Consider the following 12,024-nt stretch of genomic DNA (forward strand, 5'->3'; position numbering starts at 1 on the left):
CCAGGAAAAATCCGAAAAAACCTAGACTGAGATCGAGAAGTGGTGGGTTATCCCTGGAGTGGCCCTAGTTGGTTGGATAGACATATCAGAGGGCAGGAACATCCCCACTGCCAACTGCTAGCCTATCTGTGCAGGTATGTGGATATTTTCTAGGTGACCCCAGAAGACAGGTGAAACCACTCCAGTTCGTGGACAAAGGGAGTCTCCCCAGCAGAGCTTTGTTGCGGTCCACAGTCAGATATCCAGGATCGGACTGCAGAGAAACCCAAATGCAAGGACAAACGCGTTGGGCAGAAGTCCAGTGATGATGGCCTCTGGTGGAGCCATGAAAGAAAGGAAAGGGTGGGAGAGTAGTGAAAACAGGGGAAGAGACCATCTGTCTGAGACTGAACCTTATGAAACCTGCTGCTGTCTATTGCTTTCCAAATTGTGAGAGTATAGAGCTGGGAGTTGAACCTAGAGAACTACCTCAAGTTTAGGCACCATATGTTGTAAATGAAAGAACAGCATGGAATGAATAGGTGGGAAATACCTCATATGCCAGCACAGGGTTTATTGTGGAGAAGTGGCCCTGTGGAGAGTGACCTCACCAAAAGAGCTAAAGCCCACTGCTGCTTACAGACTGGAGGTAGATAAAGGAGGAAGGTAGGGAAGACCCAAGAAGGTCAGTGGATGGGATAATCCTGAATGGCCCTCTGACTCCACTGAGATAATGGCTTACAGGTGAGTTATGGTTTAAGGTGGATGTCTTATTTTTCTTTATGGCTGGGTGAAGAGTATTTAATAAGTAAACTTTATGGTGAAAAGGTCACAGTTACATCCTGACTTGCTTTGTTCACCCTAACAGGATGGGAAAGAATGTTTACTTTCTTCTTCCCTACTTGCATTCACAGAAAATATTTACTCAAGGTCATTGCAGTGTCAGCTATAGACCAGATAATCATGGTTTATGAAAAATACTTGAAAAGTTACATATGTGGTATGGATAAAGATGGGGGAACTTAGTAATGTACCTGCACTGCCTTGAAGCAGCACATTGTTATTGGAAATGTATTTAGCTTACTGGTAAAAGGATTTTGATATTTTCAGGAAATAACTTAACCATACCTTTAAAAACCACTTGATATCCTATGTAAAGAGAAAACGTGTTAATATAATTAATTTCTGCAATAAAGGACTGCAGCTGGCTAAGTGTCTCAAATGGTATAATGCTTGCCTAGTAATCACAAGGCTTTGTGTTCACGAAACTGTACCAAAAAAGTAAATGAACAAGTAAATAAATAATGGATTTTAGCATGACTGTAGAAACACAGCTTAATACACAATACATCACTTTCTAAATTTATTGTTGGAATTAAAGACCCTCTGGTTGAAAACAGAGACATGAGAGACAAAGAAATTCTTGAAAAGACAAATACTTTTTATCAAAAGGGTGAAGTATGTATTCATTCCACATGAGCAGAAATGTGAACATTAAATGGCCGAGAGTGGCTTCTCCTTATATCCCTGGCACAGTTGTAACTGCCGCTTACCTGGGATTTGTCCAGCTCAGAAGTTCACAATCTTTGTCAATTGGCTAAAAGGTTTGAGGATGGGTTAGGGTACAAGTTTTAATGGCAGTCTTTGTAGGTAATCTTTATTGGCAATGCTTCTCTACCAGAATGTGGAAGAAGAAACAGGAACCCTTTAAACAATGCAAGTCACTTAAGAAGGCGACCTGAGGAATTTTAAGTAATCTAAGAGGATGACATACAATTTGATAGACAAGACCATTTTTCTTAGAATTTTTCCGCCTCTTTTAATTCAAATTCATTTAGGAGCCATTGGCCTCACATTCCTGTGTTTCTAATAGAAACAAATTATTTGGGTAGGGTACTGGTGATTTTTTGGTGCGGGCTCTCTCAATTAACACTGCATTAGTCCTCAGCCTCAAGGCATTATGCAACATCCTGCTAAAATTAAAACTCCGGACACTATGACCAAGGAGGTTAAGAATGAGGTCATCCAGCCCTTCCATCTCCCAAGTCATTTTTCCACTAAGTCAGTGAACGAATCATTCACACCTGAAATTTCAGCTAGTTCTTTGGTTAAGGTAGTTAACCCCTGTAGAGCTTTAGTAATTGTTCCAGTGGGGACTGTATTATTTGATATATATGTGCAACACAAAATTCCAATCACTATGCAAACTCCTCCCTTTTCAGCCAATATCAAGTCTAATGCTAGCCAGTTCGCCTAAGCCATCTGACTAGTTGGTCCCAATTGTTCTGCTATTCTTTTGATAGTGTCCCTGATATAGATAACAAACATTTGTTGGTTGTAGTTTAGCAGGGCAGAGGGCCAGAAGAGAGAGAGGGTATGTTCTCATAATGAAGCTGGGGGAAGGGATGGCAAAGCAGAGATAAAACTTAAAGAACTGAAATGTGAAGAAGGTTACATAGCACTGGGGAAATGAAATAGTCAATAAAGTCACATGCAGCTATCTATGGGTTTAGTTTTGCCTTTTGCTTCTGTCACCAGCTTGCAAAGTTATATAAGGTAAGACCTCTGTTCACGGGGCTCAACCTTTGAACATGAGTCCACTGGGTTTGTGCTAGCACGATAAAATGTTCCTAGTAAACTACCTCAGTGTCCCAAATCTCAGCTTGAGATTCCCACAACAATAATAAATATAACTAATCCAATCAACATTTTTATTTATGGTGCAACATGAAAAGAGTCTGATTCAAATCCTGCTGCAGTTTGATATCTGCAACACATCCCCAGACATCTGAGTAACAGAAGTGATCCCCTTCCTAGTAAAGTGCCAGGACCAAATACCAGTCTCTAGCCATAGCTCTCAACAGGTCAGGCCTCCTAACTGGTAACTACCAAGCTCAGCTTAGGGACTTGTTGTTAAGCAGAAAGTGCACTTCAGGGTGGAACCTGCTTCTGATAGGAAATTGGTTCCAGAATATTCTTAAAGAATTCCGTACTCACTTTCCCAAGGGGACAGCCTATGATCTCAGAGAAGTGGTTCATAGGACAGGCCAGGTAAGGACTCACTGTACCAGGAGGAAAGGCCTGGCTTTGGTATTTTGCATTGTCTCTGACTTAGACACCCAGACTCACCATATCCTACTTGGAGAAACTCAGGCAAAACACAGTTATATATCAAGGAACTTTAATATAAATGAGGGAGGAATTCACAAGGGGCCCTATAATCTCTGCCAGAAAGAAGATCAGCAAGCAGGGCAAATGACTGGAGTTTTGGTTTAAAGAAATTTTGGGGGGAACAGTTTTGGGCTTTGAACTCAGGGTCTCACTCTGGCTCTACGTTTTGAGCCATTATGCCAGCAGTTTTGTCTGTAGGATATTTTAAAGTTAGAGTCCACAAACTATTTGACAACAATCCTCCTGATCTCTGCCTCATGAATAGCTAGGATTAAGTATATGATTAAGCCACTGTAGACTAGCAAACACTCTGAGAGGGGAAATGTTTGGGCAGTTTATGATGGCCAATGGGAAATGAAGAAGGATTACTGTTGTGCCTCTTGGTAGGGTCACATTTCAGTCCACCATGTGAACATTCTGAGCATATTTGCAATTGAATGGAATTCTGAAATTTTTTTTCCAGCTAGGCATTGGTGGCTCAAGCTTAATTTAAGCTACTCAAGAGCCAGTGTCAGGAGGATTGAGGTCAGAAGCCCAGAAAATTGTTCATGAGACTCTATCTCAAAAAATCCCATCACTAAAAACAGGGCTAAAAGAGTGGCTGAAGTGGAAAAGTAACTGCATATCAGGGGCAGGCCTTCAACTGAAACCACAATGCTGCCCAAAAAATAAAATGAAACAAAAACCAATGAAACCAGTACTTATGGTAAATAATACAGTAGTAATATCCATGCATCTGACTATACTAACTCATAATTTACTGTGATTAACTCTGACTTCTTTTCTGTGCTAGAAAAGGAGCCTGGAACTAACACTTCCCATTATTCCATTCATAACCTCAGACATTCCTGCACACCCTTTTCAAATGCCAATTTCTTGCCTCAAAAATCATGTGGAGTAATTAGTGAAAATAATTTTACAATGACCGGTATATAATTTTAAAGTGAATTGTGATGAATCTCAGCCTAAGTCATAGAAACATTTTAGTGTCATAATAGACCAAGACAAAGCAAGCACTGGTGACACAGTCTTGTAATCCTTGGTACTTGGGAGACTGAGATCAGGAGTGTGCCAGTCAAGGCTAGCCTAAGGAGATAGTTTGCAAGATCTCATCTTGAAAATAACCAGTGGAAAATGGACTGAACATGTAGTTCTAGCTGTTCATCACCTTCTTCGCAAATGCCCCTGAGTTCATAACCCAGTCCCCAAAATAAAGCAAGCAAGCAAGGAAACAATTCCAATGTGGTCGCAGTAGAAAACTGATTTTTGCCAAACTTTATGTCTTTCTTAGCCCAATTTCTTTCTCCTCCTTTTTTCTCCTCTTGAAGAACGCAAATCCTCTTTGCCTTGAGATTCCTGTATACTTTACTTTTGGTGTTTCCCCATCGAGTAATGTCTTTAATGTCAACTTTCAGCATTTCATCACAAGATGATGTTTGGAAACAACATGTGCACACATACCAGTTAAGAAAGGAAGGGAAAAAATTGCCCCTTCCACTCCAAAGCCAGCACATGCACATGTGGATCTGAATTTCCAATGAGTCTGGCAATGGGTGGGATCCACGGAAATTAAGGGATTTACTGGCAGTACTGAGAAGCATTGGCTTGAAGGGACAGGGCATAGAATTTAGCCCATGCTTCCCTTGAACCTTAAGGACTCAAAAGGAAACCAAGATCCAGTAAAGGGAAAGGAGATATGGGGACACTGTACAGCAGTGCCTCATCCTGGCACAAAGTCCATAAATAGCAAACAGTGTCCTATGACACGGCCCAGTCACTTCACAGTCTGAGAGACAAGGGTTTGCATTCACAGCAGTCCTGGAAGGGCAGCAGGCTGGAATGAAGTTGCCCCACGTGGAGAAAGTGCAACAGGGCATCCCCACACTGCAGGCAGTAGGGCACCTAAAGCCCCAACAGTGGCATCAGGTCCCACACTGTCAGCTCTAGCTGACAGGGGCTTGGGCAGCACCACTCTAGCTATCTGTTGTAAAGGCCTCTACCCCATATCTACACATGCTCAGCCACACCCTCACATTTTCCTGCTAATGTGTCCAGGTGACCTCCCTGGTGTACTTCAATCAATAGAAATCACATAGCTGCTATTGCTGAGTAGCCTGAGAATTCTCTCAGCAGCCGAGAGCAAATATGGCGAGTAGGTGGTAGGCAAAGTGGAATTGCTGTCACTTGTGCCCTCATTGGATGATCGGTGCATGTGATTAACGTGCTGCCCTGATTGGCTCATGCATACAGAGCCCAACCCCAAAGACTTGAGTGACAGGAAGGGGATCCTATATTTGACTGAGTGAATTCAAACGACAGAATCCCTCAGCACTCCTGGCAGATCCTTTTTCTTTACATGGTCACCAGTCTCAGTTTGAGTGGGAGCAGTAATTCCTGCAAAACTTGTCCTTGTCCTCCAGAGCAGGTATTTCCTTTTTTTCATGCTCTTTGGGATCTTCTTGCACATTCCGGCTGAAACTGAGACAACAGGTCTGCTCAGGGAAGCTCAAACTCCATGTTCCATGTTGAAAACTCATGTCAGTTAAGGAATAGATACACAGGAATGCTAGGACGCAGGAAGTCAATGCAGGTTTGATACTCTACCTCTAGATATCAGAATGAAGCTGATGGCCTGGACTTTCTCACAGCTTATGTTTCAATGGAACAAATTTCAGCCAAGAAATTAAAACACGGAAAAACAGGAAATAAAACTAATTTCTTATATGCAGAAAACGTATTTTCTGCATATATGGCAATTAAATTTCATAAAAGATTTAAGAGAAATGAAAAGGAGGTGTGGCTGCAGCAGTATGGTGCCTGCTGTGCAAAAGTGAAATAAAGCCCTGTCAAAGCAACATATGTTGAATTAGTTCTTCATCTAGCCAAATTGGATGAAGATTTTCTCTTTTGTGGTAGTCACAGAAGTGGTTTTGTTTGAGCAAGGAGGAAATTTCACTGATCATGGTGGCTTTGGTGTCACCCATGGTGGTGGTAATGTAATGACAGTGGAGATGGCTACAATGAATTTGGTAATGAAGGATGCAATTTTATCAGTGGTAAGACACTATGTCAAATTTGGCAATTATAACAAATTTTCACATTTTGGGCCCATGTGTGGTAGAAAGTGAGGCAGAATGTCTGGCCCTGATGGTGCTTGAGGCCAATATTTTGGAAAATCAGGAAACGAAGGTGGCTATGGTGGTTGTAGCTATAGCAGGCACTATGGCAGAGGCTGAATATTCTAGTTACTGCCCAAACCAAATTTTAGCAGGAGAGGAGAGCCAGAGAAGAGAGAACCTACATTTTACTACAGATTCATGAGCTCATCCTATAAAGCGTCTTGTAGCAGAACCCAACTGCTAGAAAAACACACGGTGTAGTTTCCTCTTCTTTTTCACCATTTGGGGATGAAGTCAGGACACCACGCATGCTCAGTATGCACTTTACCACTTGAGCCAGTCCAGAGAACACATGTTAGGCAGTACTAATTTGCATGAATAAAAACATGGAGGACTGTATATTTGTGACTTACTGTACATCATCTTCTTTAGTTTCTGTCCTTTGGAAAGTGTGAAGTGTTCCAATGAAGTTGTTTATGTGAACTTTTATTGTGCACACATGCTATCCATGGCTACTCTCCAACTTCCAACCATCTTCTGGACTCTCATGACTATCTTTGATTTCAGACATGTGCCAACATGCCTGCCTCCCCATATCACTTTGAAATGCACATGTATATAAATATATCTCCCCATCACATTTACATGAAAGTGAGTATGCATATGCAAAGGGCTTGGGACCAAACTCTGGGAATCCTATTTGTTGGCGGGTGGAACTGAGGTTTGAACTGAGAGTGTCATACTTGCTAGGTAGGTGTTCTTAACACCTGCAGCAGTCCTCCAGCCCTTTTTTTCTAATCAATTTTTTGAGGTAGGGTCTTATGAACAATTTGGCTGTTTCTGGCTTTGAAGCACACTCCTCCTGATCTCTGCCTCTTGAGTACCTAAGATTACAGGGGTGAGGCACTGGGACTGGGATTTGTTTGTTTTGTGTCACAAAGACTGAGCTCGGACTCAATAATTTTTTGTTGTCCTGGGATTTTAACTCATGGATTCATGCTTGCCAAGCAGGCCCTGTACCGCTTGAGCCACATTGTCAGATGGAGCTCACTATTTATCCCAGGCTACATTGTATTTCAATATCCCTGCCTCAGCCTACAAATGCCTGATTTCAGGAGGACCCCACCATACCTGCCTTAACATTAGGGTTTCTGATCAACAAAACATATTCTGGGTAAAGTTAAGAGGTAGATGGAATATTGGAGAAACATGTATGCACTGTCCAAAACTGATGTGACAATACTGTTTACAAACTAAGACCAGTTACATTTACAATAGTCTCCTGTCTGCAAAAACAAATATTTACATGATAGAGCAAATAATTTAGAAAAAGTTGCCTTGGCAAATGAATGAAGAATGAAAAGAATGGATGAATGAAGAAAGAATAAGTAGGAAGAAGGAAGAAAGAAAGCAAAGAAGGGATGAACAGCAGACACAATAACAGCAATTGTAGCCAGGCATGGAGGGACAGGACTTCAAGTTAGCACCTGGGAAGGATCAGTCATGAAGATCAAAATGTCCAGGTCAGAGCTGGTGTCAGTGGCTCATGTCAGTCATCATAACTAGTCAGTAGGTAGAGTCAGGAGGACTGAGGTTCAAAACCAGCCTAGCCAAATAGTTTTCAAGACACTGTTGAAACTATCCAACACAACAATAGTCCATTGGAGTGGATCAAGTGTTAGACCTGAGCTATCATGCATAAGTCCTGAGTTCAAATCCAATCATCACCAAAACAAAGAAGTGTTCAAAAACAGTCTGGACTTTACAAGGATGCCATGTCTTAAATATATATGTACATATGGTTGACAATATTGATCAGTCATACAGTGCTTGCTTATCACACAAATAATATAGATTATACTCCAGTACAAAGTAAGGTATATGATAGCGTACTGTGTGGTCCACTAACGATGATCACAGTTACAGCAAAAATTATAAGATCCACTTGCAACAAGGTTTCTCAATTTCAGCACTAGCAACATTAGGGCTTGATATTTAATTGTGGGAAATGTCCTGACCACTGCACAATGTGTAACAATGTCCTTAGTATTCATCCACTGGATATCATTAAATCTACTGCCTGCTTCATGTCATGACAACAGAAAATCTCTCTATTGCACACACACATCTTCCCTAGGGATGAGAATCAGCTGGCAGAAAGAATTACATGGTAAAGTCCCAGTATACCAATTGTTAGGCCCTGAGTTCAAACTCCAGAACAACAACAACAACAAATCATACAATAATTTTAAAGGAATACATCACAGGCATTTGTGGCCCAAAGAAAGGAAAAGACAGCCTATAGGATGCAGACACATAATTTCCTCCTGATTAGCAAGACAGATTATTTAAAATACCTCAGATCAAAATTTTGTTTCTTGGGAAAATTGAGCACCACTTCTGTGATTGCAATATTTGGAAGCTTCACCTGTTTTCTTGCAAACCAACACAAACATAATATGAAATAAGACTCATTACTGACAACTCAGATAAAATTAGCTGTTTTCATTAAGCATGTGAAATCACAATGAACATAGGAGATTGTGACACATTTCCTTACAAATAGATCTATTGCAACATGTCATAACATCTAGTTGGATAAGTACAATTCTCTTATTCCCACAACAGACCTGAAATTAGCAAACATCAACTAGTTACAAAGTATAGTAGGTGCACTAAATGGCTAACAGCATTTAAAATCATTGGAAAAAGAAATTGATATCAAATGCTGGATGCTAGTGACTCACTCTTGTTATCCTAGCTTCTCAGGAGGCAGAGATCAAGTAGTTCATGAGCCTGTACCTCAAAATACTCAACATAAAAAAGGGCTGCTGAAGTGGATCAAGTTTTGAGTACCTGCCTAGGAAGCATTAGGCCTTGAGTGTAACTTCACTACCACCAATAAAAATATTAAAATAATAAGAAGGTGATTCTTTGAACCACAAGCACAGGTCCAAACTTATAATTCCATCAGCTGGATCATGAGGAAATGTTGGAATGGTTTACATACCAAGAATAGCTCTTACAAATAAATCAAAGAATAAAAGGGAGTAGAGAGATTGAAGGCAAAAGAATACAAAGTGATTAATTGTCTAACCTTAATAAAAAGGTTAAAACAATATTGCTAAGGATATTATACTACAAAAAAGAGATTTAAAAGTTGCCTAACAGATCTTAGGAAGAGTTCAAACAACAATGAACATGGTCAAAGGTGTGTGAGAGAGACTGTCAGGACAGAGGGATGAGAATCATCTGGCTTGCCCAGCATCTTCTATAATGATTTTATCAGGATACAAACTCGGGGAACAACAATTTAAGTTTGCAGACTTGACTTCAAACCACAGTACAGTAAAAAAAAAAAAACATGAACAAAAATAAACAAAGACCATAACTTAAAATGTTCAGTATCAGGGGTGTTGAAACAAACAAGATATAATCAAAATTTAAATCATACTTAATTCAAGACAAAATTAAATGAATTATGTCATTCCAGTTTTTGACAAACCACACAATATATAAGCACATATACAGGAAAGATCAAATGATAACTTTCTATGCCTTTATATTTTCTAAATAAATTTTATCTCATCCAAGAGCCCTTGGAAAGCTTTTTCGCAATTTTGTACAAAAGTTTAGGAAACTTGCATCCTAAGGCATCATTCTGACATTAAACTAGACACAAATAATGACAAAAAATCCTAAATGCTGAAGTAAACTGCAATTTCACAGAATAAAGATTCTATAAATGGTGTTTCCTCTATATGGTCAAAATTTTCCATCTTTTGTTTTGTTCTGGTTTTCTAGGGGGCTTGCACTTGTTAGGCAGTGTTATAGCCCTTAGCTACCCAACCAGCCCTTTGTGTTCAGTAATTTTGAGATAGGTTCTTGAAAACTATTTTATTAGAGCAGGCTTATTTTCCTAGGGCTTGCTTCAAACCATGATCCTCCTGATCTATACTTTTTAGAAGATAGGTTTGCAGGTAAGAGTCACTGTTGCAGAGCACCATTCTCTATCTTGAAGTTATCTGGTGATGGCACTGTGCACCATCTCACTAGTACCTTAAAGACACCACCTAAAAAGGGCCAAGGATAAATAACCAAATATGCTCCTATTTCTCAGGACATTGTGCATTTTACTTACTCTGTAGAATAACCTGGGACCAAAAGCAAACACAAACTCTGAAATTAATAACCCATTTTCAAGTTAGGCACATCCAAAAGGTATCTTATTTTTCCCTGTCTATGACAGGCTTTCTCAATTGTCACAAAGCACATTGTGACTAAACCAATGACCAAAATGCAAATGCAAACAGCTGAAAACTTACCAGGATTACCTAAGGACTCCTAGTGAGCACTAGTGATTAACGATAGCCACCCCATCATACTTCCTATTCTAATTACACTTAGATGTCCTTCCTTTTTAAATCTACAGCAAAGTAGGTGTATTATACTCAATTTCCACACCTTCTGCCTCAAAATCAGTAGCTTAATTGATCACAAAAACATAACCCTCATTAAGGAAATTGTCCTGAATGTTTTATTGTTCCTCCAGATCTGTGATCTCTGACCACATTCAATAAGAACCTTCAAATGACACCTTCTTTACTGACACTCTGAGGACAGGCAAGTCTCAGAGAAAGAATCTCTGCTCCAAGAACAGATGATGTCCCTTCTATCTTCCCTACTCTCCCACCTTCTTTCTTCTGCTTTTTGTTCCTCCCTATAAAACACAACCGTGCTTTATCTCATCCTTAAGAACCTGCATTCCTTACAGTTGGTGCTGTCCTGCCACTGTAACCTCCTTTAACTATGTTCATGTCCTACCACAGAGATCTGCATATAAAACCTCCAGCAACAGCAGACTGACAGCAGTGAGCAGGCAAGCCACAGTCTCAGATAGCCATTCACAGACCTGTCTCTAGACTCTTTTTTTCTTCTCCCTACCTTTGAAGAGAAAACAACCGAACTACACCTGCATGCTGAAAAACATACTGAAACTGTATTGCATTTGAACTTGGGACACTTTCTGGGTTTTGTTTTTCTTTTGTTTTGTTTTGTGCTGTTTTGTTCTATTTTATTTTTCCCCTTTGATGAGAGAACTACAGAAGAAGATCTGAGGCACCATCTCCAGGATTGGAGGCTGAGGGACGAACACCAAAATTATTAAGCCTGAAACATCATTACATTTGAACTTGGAGATTTTTTTCTTTTCTTTTCTTTTTATATTCATATTTTTTTCATCATTTACTTATTTTTATTTTTCTTCTTATCTTTATTCTTTCTATTTTTTATTTTCAATCTTTTCTCTATCTCTCTAATGCCTTTTCAGCTTACGGTTGATTAGAACACTGTCTCTCCGTGTTTATATCTTTGAAACGTTTTTTCTTTGTTTCTTTGTTTTGTTTTTTTCTACTTGTTTATTTGTTTTTCCCTTTTCCTTTAACTTCTTTCCTTTCCATCCTCTCTCACCCTTCCATTCTAAATATAACAAGTGCTACTATTACAAGCCAGAAAATACTTAATTGTGCACAGTACAGGGACAATAACAACACCAAGGGCAATGACAGGAAGACAGAAAAAATGGAAACCAGTTTCCCCACAGCAAAAAATTAGAGGAACCAGAGGGAAATTAGGTAAACAGATACTCAGATCCAGACTCCAACAAAATGAAGATAAACTTTGCCAAAGAACCCCATGAAGCCTACAAGAATAATCTAAAAGAAGAAATACTACAGGTACTCAATGAGAATTTTAT

This window comes from Castor canadensis, chromosome 14, assembly GCF_047511655.1.
Source record: "Castor canadensis chromosome 14, mCasCan1.hap1v2, whole genome shotgun sequence".
Taxonomy (NCBI): Eukaryota; Metazoa; Chordata; class Mammalia; order Rodentia; family Castoridae; genus Castor; species Castor canadensis.